General features: G+C 44.4%; 1 long non-coding RNA gene across 1 annotated transcript; it reads left to right on the plus strand.

The window, feature by feature from the left end:
• The first annotated feature begins 1,575 nt into the window (after positions 1-1,575).
• LOC113836986 lies at positions 1,576-15,697 on the plus strand. Its single transcript, XR_003487526.2, has 2 exons — positions 1,576-1,629; positions 14,469-15,697. It is a non-coding gene; the product is annotated as an uncharacterized LOC113836986 (long non-coding RNA).
• The last annotated feature ends 5,907 nt before the right edge of the window (positions 15,698-21,604 follow it).

Raw genomic sequence — 21,604 nt, forward strand, 5'->3', positions numbered from 1 at the left:
TTGATTATAAGTGCTGCTGAATTAACCCAACTTATCTGTTTTAAAAATGCTTTGACGTCTAAATTTAAATATAAGGACAGGTTACTTGGGAAAAGAATTTTCGCTGTGTTTCCACAGAAAATGGAAAGCTATGGATTCCTTCCAAACTAATATGGTTTGATCAAGACCCCCTGAAACAGTGTCCCAGGTGATCCAACATCTAAAACAGCTGAGATGATACAGCCTAGTAGACTACAAAAACAAGGGCCTGGCCAGGTTTCTGTGTTTTATCATGGTCCTCATGGGATGGACATCGCTCCCAACTAGCAGGAAGCAGTTTGGAATGAATGACGCCCAAATTCCCAAATATTGTTTATAAATGTTTGTTTTCATTTAAATTGGGTTATTTATAAATGTAATGATCACAGTCAATCTCTTTTTAAAGGGAAAAGGGGGAATAGGATACAGAAATGAATACTTTGCATTGGTATGGATTTTCATTTATTGATACAACTTTAAGGTCAATTTTGTGATATGTAAATTTCTCCTCTTGTTTGGTGTTGTGTTTATACAGATCTCTTAAAATGTAATGCATAATTAAATACAGATTGTATATAGTCATGTATAATAGTCAAAACTTACAGTTAGATTAGTTAGGTTTTCTAGATATACAGAGATGTATTTGGGATGGATAGATATTCTTCAAAACTTTCAAAGACCTATAGAATATATGGCATTTTTAAATGGTTTAGGGCTTTTCATGGCAATGAGACACCCTGCTCCTGGCACACCAATCATGTCTGAAAGGAGGACGGGCATCAAAGAAACTCATTATGGAGTTTGCTTTCAAGATGGCAAGATTAGCCATTTAGGCAAGAAACTGCTCTTGCTTGGACTGTTTGTTGCTGTATAAACTGGGCATGCAGGGCCCACAGAAAAGTGATTGCTGAACTTACAAAACAAGATGGACAGTCCTAAAGGGTTCCTGCTTCATAAAGAGTCTGCCAAACATTCTACAAGACACACAGAAAAATGACTGACAAACTGCCAACTCAAGTGGACAATTTAAAATTTCCTGCTTCACGGAGAAGTCTTCCAGACACACTGTGGCCTATGGTCTGAAGATGGATGCCCCAACATTACAGAGGAACTTCAGGTGACTGTCCAGGCAGTGAAATGTCTCTGTCAGTTCTAGAGTTTATATATTATCCTTCTGTGGTCTTTGATGGAGTTGAAGACAGATAGTTATTGTTATAGAGTTTTTTAGTTATTATAAAAGATAAGCTACATATAAGACGTTAGATTCACATAGATAGGGTAGACGATAGAATATTTTCTTTAAATCTTGCTAAATGTTAATGGACTAAATATTGTAACTATAATTCTTACTTGATAACTGTTTTGTTATATATTTTACTATGTTAATGTTAAGACCCTTCTTTTTATTTAGACAGGAAAGAGGAGATGATGGGGGAAGTCCTTCTGTGTAGATATTTGTCTTATTGGTTGATAAATAAAGCACTGTTGGCCAATAGGGAAGCAAGATAGGTGGGGCTAGGAGTTGAGGAGGATTCTGGGAAATGTAGTAAAGAGGTGAGTTGAGTCGCCATATGATCCCAGGAAGATAGGACGCTAAGGCCGGCAACCACGGTAAGATAAGTCTTTATAAAATATATAGATTAATGGTTTGGTTGATACTTAAGACAGAGCTAGCAAATAAGAAATCCCAGTCTTTGGCCAGCAGCATTCTAACTTATATAATATTCTGTGTGCTATTTGGGGGCCCTAACGTGGTGGTGGAACTCAGGCAGCTGGCAGAAAGAGTTATCATTACAGAAAAGGAGGAGGGAAGAGGAGGACTCCCAGTGGTAAAGAGGAGGACTCCCAGTGATGGAGAGGAGGACTTCTGTGACACAGCAGGGTGTGATTGGCCTGAAGCTCAACTTTGTCTCCAGGAACCATGCCCACCCACATCATGAACAAAAACTCTAGCCTAGAAACCAGGAGACTCTTTCTGGTCCTGGATCTGCCACCAGCAACTATGAATGTAGACAGGTCTTCTGGCCTGTTGGGACCACTGATTCTTCTTGCAAGGAAGTGGGTTGAGCTGGAAGCCCACGAGTCACCTTTTGGCCCTGATACTCTACCCTCCTATGAGTCACTCTGGTTCCGGTGTTTTGTCACTGGGACACTAAAGAAAGAACAATCGGCAGCCAGGGCACAGAGTTCACAGGGCATCCTGCTTTTGGAAGCAGGCCTGATGACTTTCAGCAGAGGGGCAATGTGAGGCAGGGATTTTCCCTATTTGAGATGAACACATCTGCCAACATGTGGCACCTGCATTCAAATGGTGTTCTGCAAGGCTGGGCTCTGCCCCTAAACACAAAAACAAATCAAATCCAGGCTCGGCATTGCCAGAACAATTCTCCAGATTCCTGGTCAAGTTGGGTCCTGCACACAGAGGACCAGGCCCACAGGGAACTTGACTTTGAGTCACCACCAGTCCTTCCAAGGTCTGTGATTCATGATCTTGTTATTTGGAGAAAGAGTCACCAAACTTCCAGAACACTCCCTCTTCTTGTCATAAACCCCACCCCACACTTGGCAATTGGGAATCTTTTGTTTTGTCTAATAATACAACCAACTCCCATCCCATGGACAGCCCAGATAGGAGTGTGGTTAACAGAGTACTCAATACCGTGGGCCAGATCAGTGTGGCTCGTTACAACAGGGCCCATCATCCAGGCTAAGCACTTAGAGAAATAGCCACCAGGGGACTGAGGAGACAGTTCAGCTGGCAAAGTGCTCCACTTGCTAACACAAAGACCTAAGTTCAATCCCCAGAACCCATATTTATAAAAGTCAGGCATGGTGGTGCACACTTGCAATCCCAGCACTAGGAGGCACAGACAGGTGGATCTCTGTGGCTCACTGGCCTATTAGCCTAGCCTACTTGGTGAGTTCTAAGCCAGTGGGAGATGCTACCTCAAAATAAAGGATAGTGCCTGAGGAACAACACCTCAGATTGTGCTCTGGCCTCCACATACATGCTCACTTACCTACACCCACATGAAGAGAGAGAGCAGGGCTGGGAGAGGTAAAGTAACTGAATTGGCAGAAAAGGAAAACAAACATCTAATAAAAAGTTAACTGTGTTAGAATATATTTAGTGACCACAGTGGTGCAGTGTGTCTGGTAAAGGTGCCTCTGTGAGCGGACTGTGGGCTGGTGAGTCGTGCGTCAGAGATGTTTGAGATTGTGATAGAGCCTGTCTCAGGCCTTTGAAAACATCCACACAGCCCTACCATCAGCTCCAGTAAACACAACACACAGTCAGTTCACTGCAGAGGCTGAGGGAGAAGGATTGAAAGTTCAAGGTCTACCTGGACAACTTAGTCAGAATCCTTCTCAGAATAAAGGAAGGGCAGAGGACTGGGCATATAGCTCAGTGGTAGAGCACAAGCGAGGCTCTAGATTCACATCCCATACAAAGAGACACCCAATAAAAAATTAAAGATAGCCTTACACTCCTTTGACAAGTCTAAGCAGCAAAGCCTCATCTGCAGTGACAAAAATGCCAGACCAAAAAAAATCACAGAATCATGGAGCATCATCCAGGGAGTAAGAAAATCCTACTTTCAAAGAATTTTTAAGATATGGGAAATGAGCCTAGCCTTTAAAATGGCTGAGCCATCTCTTTGGCTGGGCAGTGGTGGCACATGCCTTTAATCCCCACACAAGGGATGCAGAGGCAAGCTGATCTATATGAGTTTGAGCCAGCCTTGTCTACAGAGTGAGTTCCAGGACAGGCTCCAGAGAAATCCTGCCTCCAAAAAAAAAGAAGAATATGGAAAATTCACATGATATCAACAGTGGAGAGGGAGAATATGAAATTCTAATAAGCTATAAGCACAACCTTCAAAAACTATACACAGTGAAGCCTGAAGGAGTTCATTAGTGGATTAGATTTTTTCCATAGTGATGATTAGCTCTTTTAGCTCATTTTAGGTATTATTGTATTTTCAAGATATTCTCTAATAAGCATGTATTATTTTATAATTATTGACATTGGTTAGTTTTGTTTGGTTGGTTATTGTTTGTTTGGTTGATTGATTTGTCCATATTGTTTGTTCATTTGCTCATCAAGACAAGGTCTGACTATGTAGCTCAGGTTGGCACAGAATACTTACCCTTCTGCCTCAGCCTCCCGAGGGTTTGGATTACAGGTGACTGGCATCATATTTAACTCTATAAAGTTCTTTGAAAGCTATGACACTGGGCTGAGGTGGTAGCTCGGTTGGTAGACTGCTTTTTTCACATGCATAACATCCTGGATTTGACCCCCTGTTCCACATTAATCAGGTGTGGTGGTGCACACTTTTCATCCCAACATTCAGGAGGTAGAGGCAAGAGAATCAGAAGTTCAAGGTCATTCTCAGTCACGTAGGGAGTTTGAGGCCAGCCTGGCATTCATGAAACCTTATCTCTAAAAATAAAGCTATAATACTATGCACTAATTGTTAATTTTCTAAAACACTGTGATGGGAAAAAGTTCTGTTTGGCCAATGAAACAGCAAGTTAGACAGGACTAGAAGTCAAAGAGGATTCTGGGAAATGTAGTAGAGAAACAGTGTTCCAGGCAGGAAGTGACATAGCAAGGAGACTCATATTTAAGAAAGGAGAAAAAGGAAGTGTCCCCTTTTCCCCTTCCTCCTCCAGCGGTGCCATGTGAGCCACTGGCAAGAGAGGGTGCCAGCAAAAGGCATCCTCTATAAGATAAGTCTTATAAAATATATATATTTATGATAATTACAGATGAGTAATCCTAGTCATTGGCCAAGCAGCTTTGAACCTAATACAAGTCTCTCTGTGTATTAATTCGGGCCCTAACTCAGGTGGGCTGCTGGCATAGAGCACACACATGGCGGTGGGGCTCAGCGGCTTTTGGCAGAAAGATTTATTGTAACAACACTGATATCAAGTAGTATCCATATAGTTATAAGTCTATACCTTCCATGGGAGTCCAACTTTAGCATACTCCCAAAGAAGCAGGCAGTGCTGGATACAGAAGACCTGGGCCAATCAGCAGTCTGCTCTACCTATCTGCTATCTGCTGCCCCTTTACCTGTGTGTTCCCTAGCACAGCACACAGACATATCTATCTGACTCCTGCTTCCAGACAGAAACACAGAGAAATCTCACCTCCTATGGGTGCTCCAGTCCCAACCCAATTCCTGGAGAGGAATAAGCACTCCACATTGTATATATAAGTTGATAGGCAGGTTGGCTGAAAGGATGGACAGATCGATGGATGGATGGATGGATGGATGGATGGATGGATGGATGGATGGCAAATATCAGGCCATAAATAGTTTCTTGTTGAATAAACATGAGCAGCAACAGAAGGGAAGCCAGGGGTGCAGATGGGAATGTGCAACCCACTGAAATACCCCTGAGTGGAGAGCTTCAAATGGACACACACGGTGGAGACTGGCTTCCAAGAGACCCATGCGGCAGTGATGCCCTTTTCCAACACATCCCCCCTTATCCTGCCCTCTGGCTCTAGTCAGCACTGTTCATACTTCATTCTAAGAAGGACATCAGAACACTCCATTATGGTCAGACCTGCCTTCCTGAGGCCATACAGGCCTGGAAGACAGCTCCCTCATGTCTGCTCTGCAGCATCTCCAGCCCCTCAGGTGGCTCACTAAGCTGGTATGCAGGAGGCTTGTGAGGAAGAAGCCCACACAGAGACAACTGCCACCATTTGACCTTCTGCCAAATCAAGGAGCCACTGTGGATCACTTGTGGGATAGAAGGCATTGTCTCAGAGACTGCTGGGCAGGTCCCCACCATCATGGATGAGACTGTATTGCCCCAAGGAGGCTTCACAGAGGACTTGACCCTTCCCTGGAGTACAGTTCTGGCAAGGTGGACCCCACAGTGTGCAAGGTTATTATTAAGAAGGAAACAACCATGAAGTTGAAGCTCCTCTCCCACATAAACTTAGAAAGCAAGGGCAGGGGGCACTTGCATCCTTCCTTGCTAGGCCAGAGAAGACACTGTCCCTCCAGCAGTTGGACCTTCTTTCCCCAGAACAGCAAGCCTCACTAAGCAGATGGGAATGGAGAGAAGAGACAGGAAAGTTCCCCTTACTGCTACCCAATAAGTCTATATTTTTCCAAACAGATCAAGGAGCACTCCTTGGGAACTGAAGCTTTGGGTTCTTCCTGAGCTTATGTCTGGAGTTGGAGTGTGTGGCATGTCTGTCATTGTCATCCCACAGCAAGAAGGGCTGCACCTGCTGTCCACATTCAATCTGCCTTGTCCCTCATTTGGGACAAGTGCTTCCTGCAGACCACACCTCTCCCCACCTCACAGCCCCATATCCCTTTGAGTTCATATCCAGAGGACAAGACATCAAACATCAAGAAATGTAGAGCTGGAGTCAGAACTGTGCCTGGTACCCATGTGGTGGAAACAGCAAACCCGAGGTGACCCAATGCAAATGCACAGGCCACATCAGCCAAGGCTGCAGCTCCCCCTGTGAACTCCCTTCTACCACCTTTCCAAGAATACTGCTGCTGCATTCCTTCAAGGCACTTTGAGAAGCCAAGCCCTGTGGGAGGCTGTGTGTGAACACTGCTGCTTGTTGCTACTGTCCTGGCGACTGTGGCTGAGAATGTAGCTTCTGAATAATTGATGCTGCTGAGAAGCTGGGAAGCTTCAGACCTCAGAAGGTCTTAAGAAGTCTCAAGTCCCAGGTCACAGTCTCCTTTAAGGAGCACCAGGTGCACTGCAAGCTCCCACTCCCCGCTGGTGGTATTATCAGTCTCTTTCCATCACACGAACAACTGCTGGTTGTTTTTCTGGAGAGCAGCTCTGTATCCCCAAATGAATATTAGTGGCACTCGGTTCTCAGGTTCACAGGGACCCAGCAGCACCTGCCGGTAGCCGGGCCCATTTTCACAATGCAACCTCCATGACTGGCATCCTCTCTGGTTCCCCAGTTTACCTGAAAGCTGGGGGCATGGACAAACAAATGTTTCTAAGTTGGTTTAGCATGAAGTGGAAATAAAGCATTGGAAACCCTCTTTTCTTGATTTCCACTGTAAGTGGCCTTGTGTTCCTTTCGTCCCAGAACTTTGGTCACCCCGAGCATGCCAGGCAAACACTCTACCACTAAGCCACATTCCGGGCTCTACCCTGTATATAATACCACACAGTTAATAACCACACTGTTAGGAAGGCTAACTGTGTGTGAGATGCGTTGGGAGCCAAATAATACATACCCTAGCCTCCTAGGAGGAAGACAGGACAAAGCTGCAGGCTAGGAGGAAAATATGCTCACAGGGAGAAAGGACGACCCCCCTCTTCCATGACAGAGCTTCCCGCCTCGCCTTGCCCATTAACAGTTAAGTTCTATGAGGAAAGGGATTGTTTCAGCTGACAGAACTCAGGGCTTAGCAGACTGAAGCCCAGCATCCCAAGGTTGCATTGAATGGATGTGTTTTGTCAATTTTGCAAATCATTGAGCCAGCAGAGACTTCTATGGCTATGGTCCATGGTCATAAAGGAGAGCCATCTCAAGCATGTCTGTTTAACCAAGAAAAAGGGAGGCAGGGAAGGAGGAGCTAAAGGTTCTCAGCACATCCCAAACAGTTGATAATTACTGCACGTTGTTTTACAGGATGAGAAGCAAACCCATTGAATGCTAATTCCCCATCATCACAGTGAGAACCCTGTCACCCTTTTCCTTTGATCTCTCCTGGAATAGGCCATGCAGAATATCAGACTTAACCTTTTAGGTGTTTCAGCTCTGTGTGTTAACCCATAAAAGAAATTGCACCAGCTCCCTGCCTGTCATCATTTAATAAATCAACAGGTCCATCTCAGTGGCCTGAAGCCTAATGGCATTTATGAGTGCTGGCAAAGTCACTGGCCACTTAACCGAAGCAATTAAGCCATGCCTCCCTCCCACGATTATAGGAGATTGACTAGTTATAACTTATTCTTTTCCAATGCAACTGACAAAAAAGGTAATATTCACACTTATAGCTAATGCAGAATACTGGTGTCAGAAATCACTTCCTGTGGCTGCTAGTCCCGGGTGGTGCACCTCTGAGATGAGCTAGCAATACATACTCTAACCCATACTCGGCTGTATTCTGCTTCAAAACCACGCAGAACCTGGTACTTCAGCTTTCTTCTCAGAAGAGGAGCTGGGCTGTGGCTGTACTCAGCCAAGAGTCCAAGATAAAGGAAGTGCCTGCCTCATCCCCTGAAAACAGAAAACTAGTCTCCTGGTTGCTTGCCTCTGAGTCACAAGGTCCTGCTAGAATCTGAATATGGGGTGACCCCCGAATTCTGTAGATGGAAAGAAACAAGCTTAGATGGACCCTAGATGGTCCCCTGAATCCAAGAGTGCCAAGGCCAGAGCAGGCAAATGTCTTTGTAGGTAGTTTAAATCACTTAAATAAGTTAGTTTGCATTTCTTAAATAAAAATGGTCACATTTTGCTGAGCAGTAGTGACTCATGCCTTTAATCCCAGCACTTGGGAGGCAGAGTCAGGCAGATCTCCGTGAGACCAACCTGGTCTACAGAGCAAGTTCCGGGACAGCCAGGACTGCTTCACAGAGAAACCCTGCCTTGAAAACAAACAAACAAATTCATATTTGAAATCAAATATAAAAACTGTCCCCAAAAGGATCAAGCAGATATGTACCCTCTTGTGCCACACAGCTTCACTAATAGTAGCATTAAAAACTCTGCCCATTTGATGAAAAAATATTGAGCTACTGCTGGTTTCTATGTCTTCGTCTGTTGTCTATGTGGCTATGCTAAGGATGCACCCCATGTCTTACACATGCTAGGTAGGTGAGCTGTACAGGGCCAGTCCTGGGGCCTTCATTGTTGCTTTTGTTGGGGTTTGTTCTCTACAAAGCTTCACGTTCCTTACATTTTCACTAGCCTATTATGTTTTCTTTTTGTGACTTGCTAATTTCAATGCCAAGTATGTTATAATAAATCATGAATTATTGTGTATTCTCATCAAAACTGTGTGAGATCGTCAACATCACTTTGAGAAGCTCCACGGAGAGTTGTGAGACGAAGAGTCCAGCATGGTGGTGATGAAGATAGAGCCGAGATATCTCAGACTCAGCTCCCCTGTCACCCTTACCGCGTCCCATCCATACGGCACCTATGTCTTGTTTTAAATGGCGGTGAAGAGATGACCCAGTCACTTCACTATCTGTTCCCATGACCCGAGACAAGGACTACAGAAGCTGGTGGTGAAGATGAATAACTGCCAGGCTCTCACTCCAGCTCATTAGCAAAGAATTCCTTTTCTGCCCTTTTCCCTTTCAATAATTTGTGGATGCTGCAGCATCTTCCTTCCTGTGGTTAAGGAGGGTGCCAAAACTTAGTTGGGGAGACGGCTGACCCGTGGCACATTTTACATCTGAGAGAGTTTTCATCAAAGGACAGCAAACACAGGAATAAAATGAGTGTGTGCAGTCACACCTGCTGAGTCAGTGTGGTGTTTGTGGTATGTCAGTCTTTCTTTGGTACATGCAGGAAATGTGTAATTCTACCCAAATGTTTGCCTGTGTGTGCGAGCAGAAGTGCGTCTGTGGGAAAGGTTCCAAGTGCAAATGTGTGCATGTAGGAATACAAGTGAGTCTGAGTTGTGCCGAGAGAGAAAGTGATGGTCCGTGTGAGTGTGGATGAATTCAGTCGGAGTGCAGTACGTGTGTGAGCGCACAGATGACTCTGCATGCATACCTGTGAGAGCATGAGAAAGTGTGCATGCGCGTGAGCTTACAAGTGTATGTGCAAATGTGAGAGCAGAAGTGTGTGTGCCTTTGAGTACAGTGCGTCAATGACCGAGCACACGCGAGCATGAATGTGTGCATGTGTGAGTAGAGCTGAGTGTAGATGCGTGTGAGCGCATTGATGTGAGTGTGCGCTGGAGAATACACGTGAGTGTGGTTGTATGTTAGTACACTTGAGTGTGTGTGTCGTGTTGTGCTGGGTAGTTATTTGCGAAGAACTGGAACATTCCCTTCAAATGGAGGAGGCTCATATGACTTGGGAAGGAAGTGAAACTTACAGGTTCATGTTCAAGTTCACCAGCACCCTCATGCTCACATGGTAAACCCCAGGAAGCCTGGGACTGAAGAGTTCACAAGGATTCTGTCCAAGTTTACCTACGCAGTAACCCTGGCTGTGGAGAGGAGGCTGGCAAGCAAGCTGCCCTAGGGTCCTGCAGAGAACTCCAAGGGGGTGGCTTTACTGCCCATGCTGAGATGGACTTTTCAATGAGGCAGCTGTCTGAGTCACCCATGCTTCTGCAAGTAACTTTTCACCCACACTCCTGTAAGTAACCCCAATAAACTCACTGGCTCACTAGTTACACTCAAGTGGATTTGGTTCTTTGCTCTGTTGTCAGTGCCAGAGCTGGAACAATAAGGAGATATTTGTTCATATCTCTCTAGGAAATGCCACAGAACACACTGGCGACCTGAAAATGGAACCAACAGAAGCAAATATGGGTTGGGAAGGAATGATTGTGTGGTCCCAGAAATGTGCTGGCATGTGACTGAGGCTGTTCTGTATGAGGGTGAAGCATCCACGAGGGCAATCTTGGTATGACCACACCATACCTTTCCCTGGTGGAAGGGAAGGTGTGCCTTCTTGCTATGGTGGTACTTTCATGTCTCCTGTGATGGACAACAGGACAGCCAGGGAAGGCAGTGACATTTGGTTGAGACAGCCTTGTGGGAGGATCACAAGGGTAGCCGTCTTGTGCTTGGTTTGGGGTGCCTTGCCTCCATGGTGAGTGCAGCACACCACATAGGTGCGGGATGCTCCCAAGGGTGCATGCTCTGATTTGGCAGGGAGGGTGGGAAAGAGGGATATGAGATGCTGGTGGACTGTTTCTCATAGATGGTGGTATTCAAAGAAAGCAAAGGTTAGAACTGAACTAAAGAGCCCTTCCGAGTGACAACAACAACAAAATTATAGAAGACATCCCTCACATCTGAACCTTAATAGAGGGAAGGATAAATCTATGATTTGGCATTCAGGGAAAATCTTAATAATGGACAAGTCAATCAATTATGATAATCAAAGAATATTCGGCATTTTTAACTGGCTGAATTAGGAAAGACTTTTATGATTTATTTATATTTTCTGTGTATGAGTGTTTGCCTGTGTGTATGTATATGCACCATGTGCATGAAATGCCCATGATGACCAAAAGAGGGCACCAGATTCCTTGAAACTAGAGGTACAGAAGCTTGTGAGCTGCCCTGTGGGTGCTGGAAACTGTACCCCGGATCCTCTGCAAGAGCAGCAAGTGCTCTCAATCACTGAGCCATCTCTCCAGCCACAGAAAAGACTTTTAAGCACTGAAAGGGCCTCTTGAAGCCTGGTTTGTGAGGGATATGGGGGTAGATGGGATCAGTCTACATGCTGTAAAAATGAAGAAACTGAGTAACACAACTACTCATCCATCCTTAAAAACAAAAGCCATACCAGGCGTTAGTGGTGCACGCCTTTAATCCCAGCACTCGGGAGGCAGAGGCAGACAGATCTCTGTGAATTCGAGGCCAGCCTGGTCTCCAGAGTGAATTCCAGGATAGGCTCCAAAGCTACACAGAGAAACTCTGTCTTGAAAAAAAAAGCCACATAACCTGAGGTATGATAGACCAGTCCCTGGTGGGCTGGCTTATATGAGTCACGAGGAACGTTTGTTTATTGCTGGCCAAGATCTCCATGAATATTAGGGACTAGAAGGTAGTAGACAGGCAGGCATTACTGAAGGAACTGGATATGAAGAAGCAGTAAGATGGCCTGGTCATCATGCCATTAAAGACTGTTCATAGGAGAGTTAAGTAGAGTAAAACGTCTATGCCGGTGGTTCTCAACCTTCCTAATGCTATGACCCTTTAATACAGTTCCTCATGTTGTGGTGAACCCCAACCATAAAATTATTTTCACTGCTACTTCATAACTGTAATTTTGCTGCTGTTATGAATTGAGATGGAAATATCTGTATTTTCCAGTGGTCTTAGGTAACCCCTTCAAGAGGGTCACAACCCACAAGTTGGGAACCACTGCTTTGGTGGCTTTGCTGAGCCCATGGTGGGACATGATCTTTATGAAATAGGGGTGGCTGTGAGGACCTGAATGATTTAGACTCACACGCAAATAGCATGTTAAAGCATTTGCAAAGCGATAAAAGAAAGAGAAAGCAATGATGAATCCTGTCTGGGAAAATAAAAGCAAATGTGACAAGATTTCTGTCAAGTTGGAATTTCTAGTAGAAAGAACCCAAGAAGTCAAACGTGAGCCTCTGGTTAGCTTTACACCTGAGCAGCAATTTGTGGAAGGTAGAAATGCTAGCACAGTGCAAGTAAAGAAGACTGAGCTAAATCTAAGGCTGGGCCACTATTCCCAGGGTAGACATGCACGTTTCACTCCTGGTAGCCGGGTGGTGGTGGTACACGCCTTTAATCCCAGCACTCGGGAGGCAGACACAGGTGGATCTCTGTGAGTTTGAGGCCAGCCTGGTCTACAGAGATAGTTCCAGGATAGTCTCCAAAGCAATACAGAGAAACCCCATCTCGGGGAGGTGGTGGGGGGTGTACTGGTAATGATGATTGTTCAGTCACTACAGATTGCTTTCAGCAGTCAGTTGTACTTAGTGGAAATGCAAGTGTCACCATGCTGGTCCAGAGTCTGTCAGAACCAGGGAGTCTGCTTCAGCAATATCCATAATAGGCAAGGGTGTGACTCTGTTCCCCTTGGCTCAAGCAAAGCCAAGCAATGCAAGCAGCCCCACAGAAACCATGGATGTGGAGGTGTTCAGTCACTCTACAACGGGAGCAATACCCCATAATGGATGGGCCTGATTATACATGGAGAAGATCAGTGGGTTATGGAGGACCAAATGAGTAGTGTGTGAAATTATGAATGAGTGTGTGCGTTGAGTGGTGTGTGTGTGTGTGAGAGAGAGAGAGAGAGAGAGAGAGAGAGACAGAGAGAGAGAGAGAGAGAGAGAGAATCAGTGCACCTGCATTACATAGGAATGTGTATATTAAAATAAAAGTATGTGTGTATGGCCATGTATGCAAAAACTGTATGATGAGCATGTGTGTGTTTGGGTGTGCTTTTTCTAAATACCTGTGAGAACTCTTTCCAGATAAATTAAATACTGTTTACCCTAAAGTTCAGAGTAAGGTTGTGTTTTCAGCCCCATGCTTGGATGGAAGGCCCTGTTTCCTAGCCTTGAGACACAATTGTGAGATCCTGCAGCCGCAACACAGGAGGCCAGTTTCTTCATAGTTTATGGCTTTGAGTAGGATGGAGATGAATGGAGAACAGCCGAGCACCATCAGCCACGGTGATGAGACTACGGCTGAGAATAGCTCCAGTTTTCACACCACCTCATCTATCTGCTCCTGGCACAAATGGCCAGAGTGCACAAGTTTGCCTATCCTTTGGTTCATGACCTAGAGCACCTAGACTCTTCCTTTTTGTGATTGTAGAGCTACTGGGTAGAGTAGCACAGCTAAATTGGTTAAAAGGGACCCTCCACTGAGGCTTCAAGGTCACCTTCCAAGTCTCATTCCAGAAGGTTCTTGGTCTTGTTAAATTCAAACTGTCACTGGATCCAAGACCTGTGTTTTGTCTTCTAGCTCATCTAGATGCCGTGATTGTTATTTCTATGATGCTGGGATTTGGATCCTGTTGACTCACTCAAAGTCCCAGTGTCCTGGCAGGATAGTCTTTCGTTAGCATGTGTGGCAGAGCCAAGACACAACACATACTGGTACATGTCTCCCTCTCGGCCCAGGCAGGAACAGACGGTAGTAGAGTGGGAGCACTCTGGATGCATAGGAGCACCATTTCCTGGATATTCATGAAGCAGTGGTGCACAGGGTTTGTGCACTCTACTTGAGTTTTCAGTAGAACTTAGTGTTGATTGCATGATGCTTTTTTTTACAAGTATGCAGAATACAAGAAGTGTAGGATCATAGGGATCACATCAAGGTTTAGGATAACGTCTTTGAGATCAGAAAATGAATAATAAAGTAATATGCTATACCAAGAGCCCCTGATCAGACCATACATGGAGTTTTGAGGAAGACGCCTAAGTTACAATGGAAATCCCAGGATGTTAGACATTTGGTGAGAAAAACTTCAGGCACAAAGCAGAGCTGGCTTGAGTTAGTCATATGCTTCGCAGGTGGAAGGGCCAAAGGCCCAGGGGTTGTCAAGCCTATTGGATTCCACATGATACCTCATATACCACAGATGCCAGACAGAGCATTTCAACACTTAATGTTTGCCATGCTGACTTTCAGTCTTGCTCTGATCCAATATTTCTCACTGCCCTGCTATTTCTCCCTTTTGGAATGCAACCATTTACTCTGCTACCATATATTGGAAGTCTGCAACTTTATTTTTTATTTTATAGGGGATCATACCTAAGAAATTACCTTCAGTCACAGAAGAGACTGGACATTTTCAGTGTTAGAACTCTTGAAACTCTTGGGAATTTTGCATTATGAAGTGGCCACAAGCCTTTGTGACAAGGAGTAAGATTGTAATTTGAATCTGAAATGCCTCTGGAGGCTCATGTTTTGAATTCTGTCTAGTTTACGGCGGTATTTTTAAGACTGTGGTACTTTTAGGAAGTGGACCCCTGCTAACAGAAATAGGCTAGTAGGGGCAAGCCACTCCTACTTCCAGCCATGGTCTTCACTTCTGGCCCACCAAGATGCAAGGAGCCTCTGTTACATGTTCCACTATGTCCCCTTGTTATGGTAGACTGAAATTTTTATGAAACCATGAGGCAAATAAATCTGTTCCCCTTATAGTTGCTTCAGTCAAATATTTTGTCACACTGATGTAAAAATAACTAATATGGAGCCTAACAGCCACCAATCCTAACTCCAGAACTCTGAGAGAGCTTCCCAAGTTCATTTATTTCTGAGTGTTCTTTCCTCACCTTGAAAGTGGCAAAAATAACAGTCCTTTGTGTGTCTGAGTTATAATGAAGATTAAGCAAATTAATGATGCCAAGTGTTCAGATCAGCACCTTGGCCTTCGTGATCACAGCACATTGATGATGACAATGATGAAAATGATAAGCATGATGATAATGAAGATGACGCCAACAATGATACTGACAAGCTCTACCCAATGACATAGATAATGACAACAATGATGATAGTGACCCAATGCAATAATAAGCTCTACCCAATGATCATGGTCATGATTATATGATGAAAACAATGACAAGCTCTACCCAATGGTAATAATGAAAATGAAAATGTCATTAACAGGTTCTACCCAATGATAATGATGATGATGATGATGACAATAACATTAATAATGTCAAGCTTTACCCAGTGATGATGATGGTGATGAGGGAAGAGGAGGAGAAGAAAGACCATGGTGATCACTGCACAAACTGAGTGCTTTACTCAAACCTTTTAGCTTCTCATTCAAAGTTTTCTCATCAATCATAGAAAAGAGCTGTGAGGGCACTTTGATGAAAGGAAACTATCTGTTCTTGGCTTGTTGCCTTTTTAATAGGCTGAAAATGTTAAGGGCAATAATTCTGAGGCCTTGGACAGATTCCATCCTGGGTCAGTCACTTGACTTCATTGCCAATAAATTGTTCAAAAGGAGCAAAACAAATGATCATTGTCTTTATTGTCAACTTGGTACAACCTAAAGTCACCTAGAGACAAAGAACTTCAGCTGAAGAATTGCCTGGCCTGTGAGCATCTGTGGGTATTGACTTGATTGCTAATTGATGTTAAAGGGCCCAGCCAACTGTGGGAAGTACCATCCCTAGGTGTCCTAGGCCACAAAAGCAAGCTAGCTGAGCATAAGCCAGTGAGTGAACCAGTAAAGAACATCCTTCATGGTTTCTGCTTCAGTTCTTGACCTGATGCCCGCCCCCCACACACACACCAAGTGGTAGGCTATGACCTGGAAGTATAAGCCAAATAAACCCTTTCCATTCTGTGGTCATTTGAATGCAATTGGCCCCCATAAGATCATAGGGAGTGGCAATATTAGGAATTGTGACTTTATTAGGTGTGGCCTTGTTGGAGGAAATGTGTCACTGTGGGGTGGCATCTGAGGTTTCCTGTGCTCAAGATACTGCCCAGTCACACAGTCCATTTCCTGTTACCTTCTGATCAAGATCTAGTCAGCACCATGTCTGCCTGCACACCACCATGTCCCACCATGATGACAATGGACTGAACCTCTGAAAATGTAAGCTGCCACCTTAATTAAATGTTTCCTTAATAAGAGTTGCTGTAGTCATAGTGTCTCTTCACAGCAATAGAAACCCTAACTGAGACACTCCCCTAAGTTGCTTCTAGCCATGATGTTCATCACAGCAATAGAAATCAAACTAGAACAATGAAATTCAAATTATCTTGAAATTCATATGAATAAAAATTCCCTTTATGAAAATCCTGCCCTCCTCTTTCTCTTCCCCCATAACAAATCCCCTTTCTGTGTTGTGAGAAATTTCAAGCAGGAATTTTTATTTACTTATATATCTATATATTTATTTGGTTTTTGGAGACAGGGTTTCTCTGTGTAGCCCTGGCTGTCCTGGAACTCTAGAACTTATTCTGTAGACCAGGTTGGCCTCAAACTCACAGAGATCCGCCTGCCTCTGCCTCCCAAGTCAAGTGGGAATTTTCCCTCAAGGAATAAGAATAAGATGCAGTCGCTGGAGACTGCAATGCCTGAGGAAGAGCAGTGCCTTTGATCACACTCAGAAGAAGCAGAAATAAAATACAGACTGAGAACATACTGCCCACATACAGATACGTGTACACATACATGCAGACAAACACGTGAGCAGGTAGGTGCACGCACATATGCATACATGTACCATACCTATACATACATACACGTGCATGTACATGTTCTGTCTTCTTAAGATGGTTATGGCCGAGCCGCCCCAGCCTCTGAGGAGTAGGGATTTGAATGTGAGGTTGCCCTGAGGACAAGTAGGAGACTCCCAAGTGGAAGCACAGGAAAGGACCCAGAGACAAAACCTACAAACCTGAAGTCTTCACAGACATACAAAGGCTTTCACACCGAGGAAGAACTCTACTAAGACACTGGGCATTTTCCAGGCTCTGGGACAGATGGACCAAACTGTGTTGCCTTTTCAGCAGACGTTTTTATTTCGGCAAGACTGGAAAACTGCTCAGTTCCAATGCACCAGTGCCTACCCAGCACCCTCCTTTCCCACCTTGATCCTTTTCCCATATCCCACCAGTTAGTACCAGAGTGCATGCATCAGGTCATTTTCCAGATCATCTGTTCCCTAGGAAACAGGACATATGCAGGGCCCAGCACATCTTGCTCCAGCCTTTTTACACCCAGAGAGAAAAGTGAGAGCTGGCACAGGACTCGTGGCCATCCTCCAAGGCTGACAGATGGGTCAGACTTCCAAGAAAGATTTTAGCTGCAGTGTGTCCAGCCAGATTCTCCTAGGTACCAGTGACAGGCTCAGGTCAGAAGATGGGCAAAGAAAGACAGTGCTCTGTGGACATATTCGCAAAGCTGGTACCCTTGAGCACCATCTGCCTCCCAGAGGTTTTATGGTCAGCAAAGTGAATAATGCACATAGAATGTGCACACAGCTCTTCACAGCTAGACGATGCTCCTTGGGAGCAAACCCCCACCCTGATGCACTTTAATCCCACCTAGAATGAGCTTAATACACCCCAACTATTTGTCCAGTCCTAGGAATGGACAGTGAAATAGACACAAACGGTCTCATTGCAGAGATAAGCCATAGACTTCCTGGTAGTGTGGTAAAGAAACAGGACAGCACACTGAAGGAATTCTGAGTAGTGGTTCGGTGTGAGCATCAGATAAAGGATGAGGGTCTCCAAGGCAGACAAAGACTTACAGAGCACTAGAACAATGGCATGAGCAGGTGAGTCTTTGCATGGTCCCTTATAGCTGCTAGACAGGACTGTGGTGGCAGAGCTCTTGGGAGAGATAATGAGGCCAGTACCACACAGAGGTCCTGTGATAGCACCTGCCGTAAGGTGCAAGCTCAGCAGCACCGGCTGTCACTCCAGAGGCTAGAATATCACCAATGGGCAAGGAGTGCCCCAGGGACAGTCATGCAATTGATTAAAACGTACTTCACATTATTGTTTAGAAATAAATTTTCCCTGTTATTAGGGATGCCAGATCAAATTCTGGATGTCAGGCTATTTCAGAGAACCACTTTTGTTATGAGTATGTCCAGTGCAATATTTAGGTCACCTTTATCCTGCAAAAAAATATAGTTGTATATCTAAGGTTCTAATTTAGCTGGATATCTCTGATGGAAGTGGACTCATGTGTTCATGGTGGAAATACACAAGAAACATGCCTCCAGAAAACTGGAGTGAGGCTCAAGAGCTTTTTGATGGAAATTACTGCCAATATTTGCTCTAATACTCAAGGCTTCATGCCTACAGGATGAATGAGCTGACCACCTTCTGGAGGACAGTCACACGTCATGTGCAAATCCTCAGTACAGCACTCAGTATAGCCACTCTGAAAGATGGAACCTAGGATTTCTTCCAGTGTCCATCCTAATGATGTCCTACAGCTGTGAAGAAACGTAAATAATTAACTCACTATAAAGACAGTCTACAGAGATCCACAACAACCTCACTGTATGGTAGAAAAGACACCCCCAAGAATACTATATTGTTATGAGAAAAAAAATAGTCATAAAGCAGAATGTTGCCTGTGATCTAATTTGTTGGCAGATCAGAAGAGTCTAGAAGGGATTGGAAATCTATCTCAGTTGGTAGAGTGGAAGACATTACTGTCAGAAGATAATTCTATCTGCTGTTGGAAAAAAACACACACACACAGCACAGGGGCTGGGATACAACTCAGTTGAAGTGTTTGACCACCATGCGAGAAGCCCTGTATTCAGGCTGCAGCACCACATAAACTGGGCGTTGCGTTACACACCTTTAATCCTAGCCCTCGGGAGGTGGAAGCAGGAGGGGTGAGTACAAGGTCATCCTCTACTATATAATGAGTTCGAGGCTAGCCTGAGATACATGAGATTCTGTCTCCAGAAAACAAACTATACAACGGGGGACAACAGACCATAGTGAAGAAGGAACCCTCAGGAACCAATGAGCTAGTGTGAGAAACTGTGGCTGAAGAACAGCATTGGTGACTTGGGGACAAGCTTTCAGGTCACACTAAAGACACAGCTGTAAGAATTGACCAGGAAGATACACCCAGTCCTCATAAAGAGCTGTGTCGATGCCTAAATCATCAGACCTCACAACCACAGTAAGTCAGGAGATATTTGTCTTCTTTCTACATTAGGAGAACAAGGGTTGGAGAGAAGAAGCTGGGGTTGACTAATGGATTTGCTATGCTAATTAAGAGGGGGGATGACAGGCCACACAAGGCACTGGTCACAGAGAGATAGGTGCTAGAGCCCTGCTCTACAGCCTGAGACAGTTGTCGTGTATTACATCATTGACAACCATACAATTCCCAGTGCCCTTATAACAACCAATAAGAAGGAAGCTAGTGGATACATTAGTTGGATTAATAAAAACCATTGCACAGTGCAGACCTGTGTCAACCACCTAGTGTATCATAAACACATACGCTGTCCCAATACAAATTGAAAAATAAAAGCATGTAAGGACAGTCATTATTGTAGTTCACAAGGTTCAAATGCCCAGCAAAGCTGTCTCATAGGCACAGTAGTGGCATGAGGTTATGAGAGTAGCCAGCCACTTTCTGATTGGATTTAAAGCCCACTTCATGAGATAGAATCCATGCCTGCCACTGTTAGTGAGGCCGGGAACCTGGGGCTAGACATGTCATAGGCTCTAATAGAAGACCTGATGCTATTATTGTGATAAGTGGATATAGTATTAAACCAGCCCTAATAACTTATCACTATATCCATAGATTGGTGTGTCTCTCAACCCTCTTCAGAGAAGCTTCTTATTGCAGTAGATGGCAATTAACATGGAGACCCACAAGCCATATAGATAAGAGACTATAGAGTAACTAGTTCTAAATGGGATGGCTATATCACAGCCTTCCGCTTAAGTCTCGGGGATCATTGCAAAGGAAGAGGAACTATTATAACAGTCACAGGCAGTGAGTAACCACTGGAAACTGTTTTCGGATACAACAGGGCAGTTGTATGTATAAACACACAGTAGTCGTGATAGCATGCATAAGACCTGTGGAAGCTCAAGCCAGACAAAACCCTAGCATGGAGGTCGGGAGGAGGGCACTGTGACCCATAGCTGATTAGATATTGGCAATCAATAGTTGCCCTTAAAGGAGTCAGTTTTCTTTAAAGGTGTGACCCCTGGTAGGTCAGCTACGGTCCAGAGCAGGCCCTACACTGAGGGATATTTGGGGAGCACAAATTGGACTCAATGGGTTTAAAAGAGAGAAAGCACACAAATTTGGGTTGGTAGGAAGATACTGGTTAATCTAGGAAGACTCTGGAGAGGAATGGGTGGGTAGGATGTGGAGATTAATCTGGGAGGAGTTGGTAGGTAGGTGGATATGATCAAAACATGTTGCATGAACTTCTCAAATAATTAATAAATAATTAATAATTATTTATAATTAATAATTAATAATAATCAAATAATTAATAAAACTTTTTAGTATGAATATATAATAAAGTAATAAAGATTAAAATAACTAATTAGGGTAAGAGATGTATCTCAGTTGTTATAGTGTTTTCCCAGGATGCATGAAGTCCCAGGTTCAATCCCCAGCACCATATAAAACTAGACATGGTGGAACACAGTTACAACCTTAGCACTCAGGGAGCAGAAGGAGGAGGACCATCCTGAACTACATAGCAAGTTTTCTGCCTGTCTTAGTTAGTGTTTACTACTACTGTGATGAGACACCACACCCATGGTAACTCCCGTAAAGAAAACATTTAATTGAGGAGGGCTCATTTATAGTTTTAGAAGGGGAGAGTGGCAGCATGCAGGTAGATCCGGTCCTGGAGTTGAGAGTCCTATATCTTATAGGCAATAGGAAGCTGACGGAGGGAAGCTTGAGAAAAAGAGACCTCAAAGCCCACCCCCACAGTGACACACTTCCTCCAACAAGGTCACACCCCCACAGTGACACACTTCCTCCAACAAGGTCACACCTCGTAATAGCACCACTCCCTTTGGGGCCATTTTCTTTCAAACCACCACAATGCCAGCCTAGATTCTCTGAGCACATAAAGAAAATAAGAAGCATGCATGCATTTTAGGCTCTTTGCAGTCAGAGCATGCACTGGTAAGTTGTAGTAACAAGCAAGCCTAACTATTCCTGGTATGAAACACTCATCTTCTGAAGCCCTATATGTCAGCCACAAGCCACAATAGCCAAAGAGGTCAGGAGGAGCCAGGTGCCCAGGCTGATCAGAGAGTCATCACCTGAAATGGGGCAGAGCGAAAGAGAGAACTCTTTATTTTTTTTCCTGAAGGTGCAAGTAAGTGCCATGGCCTGAGTGCCAGCAGTGGTTTCTAGAAACCATTCATGAGGCAGTACACA

This window comes from Cricetulus griseus, chromosome 8 (genome assembly GCF_003668045.3).
Source record: "Cricetulus griseus strain 17A/GY chromosome 8, alternate assembly CriGri-PICRH-1.0, whole genome shotgun sequence".
Classification (NCBI taxonomy): Eukaryota; Metazoa; Chordata; class Mammalia; order Rodentia; family Cricetidae; genus Cricetulus; species Cricetulus griseus.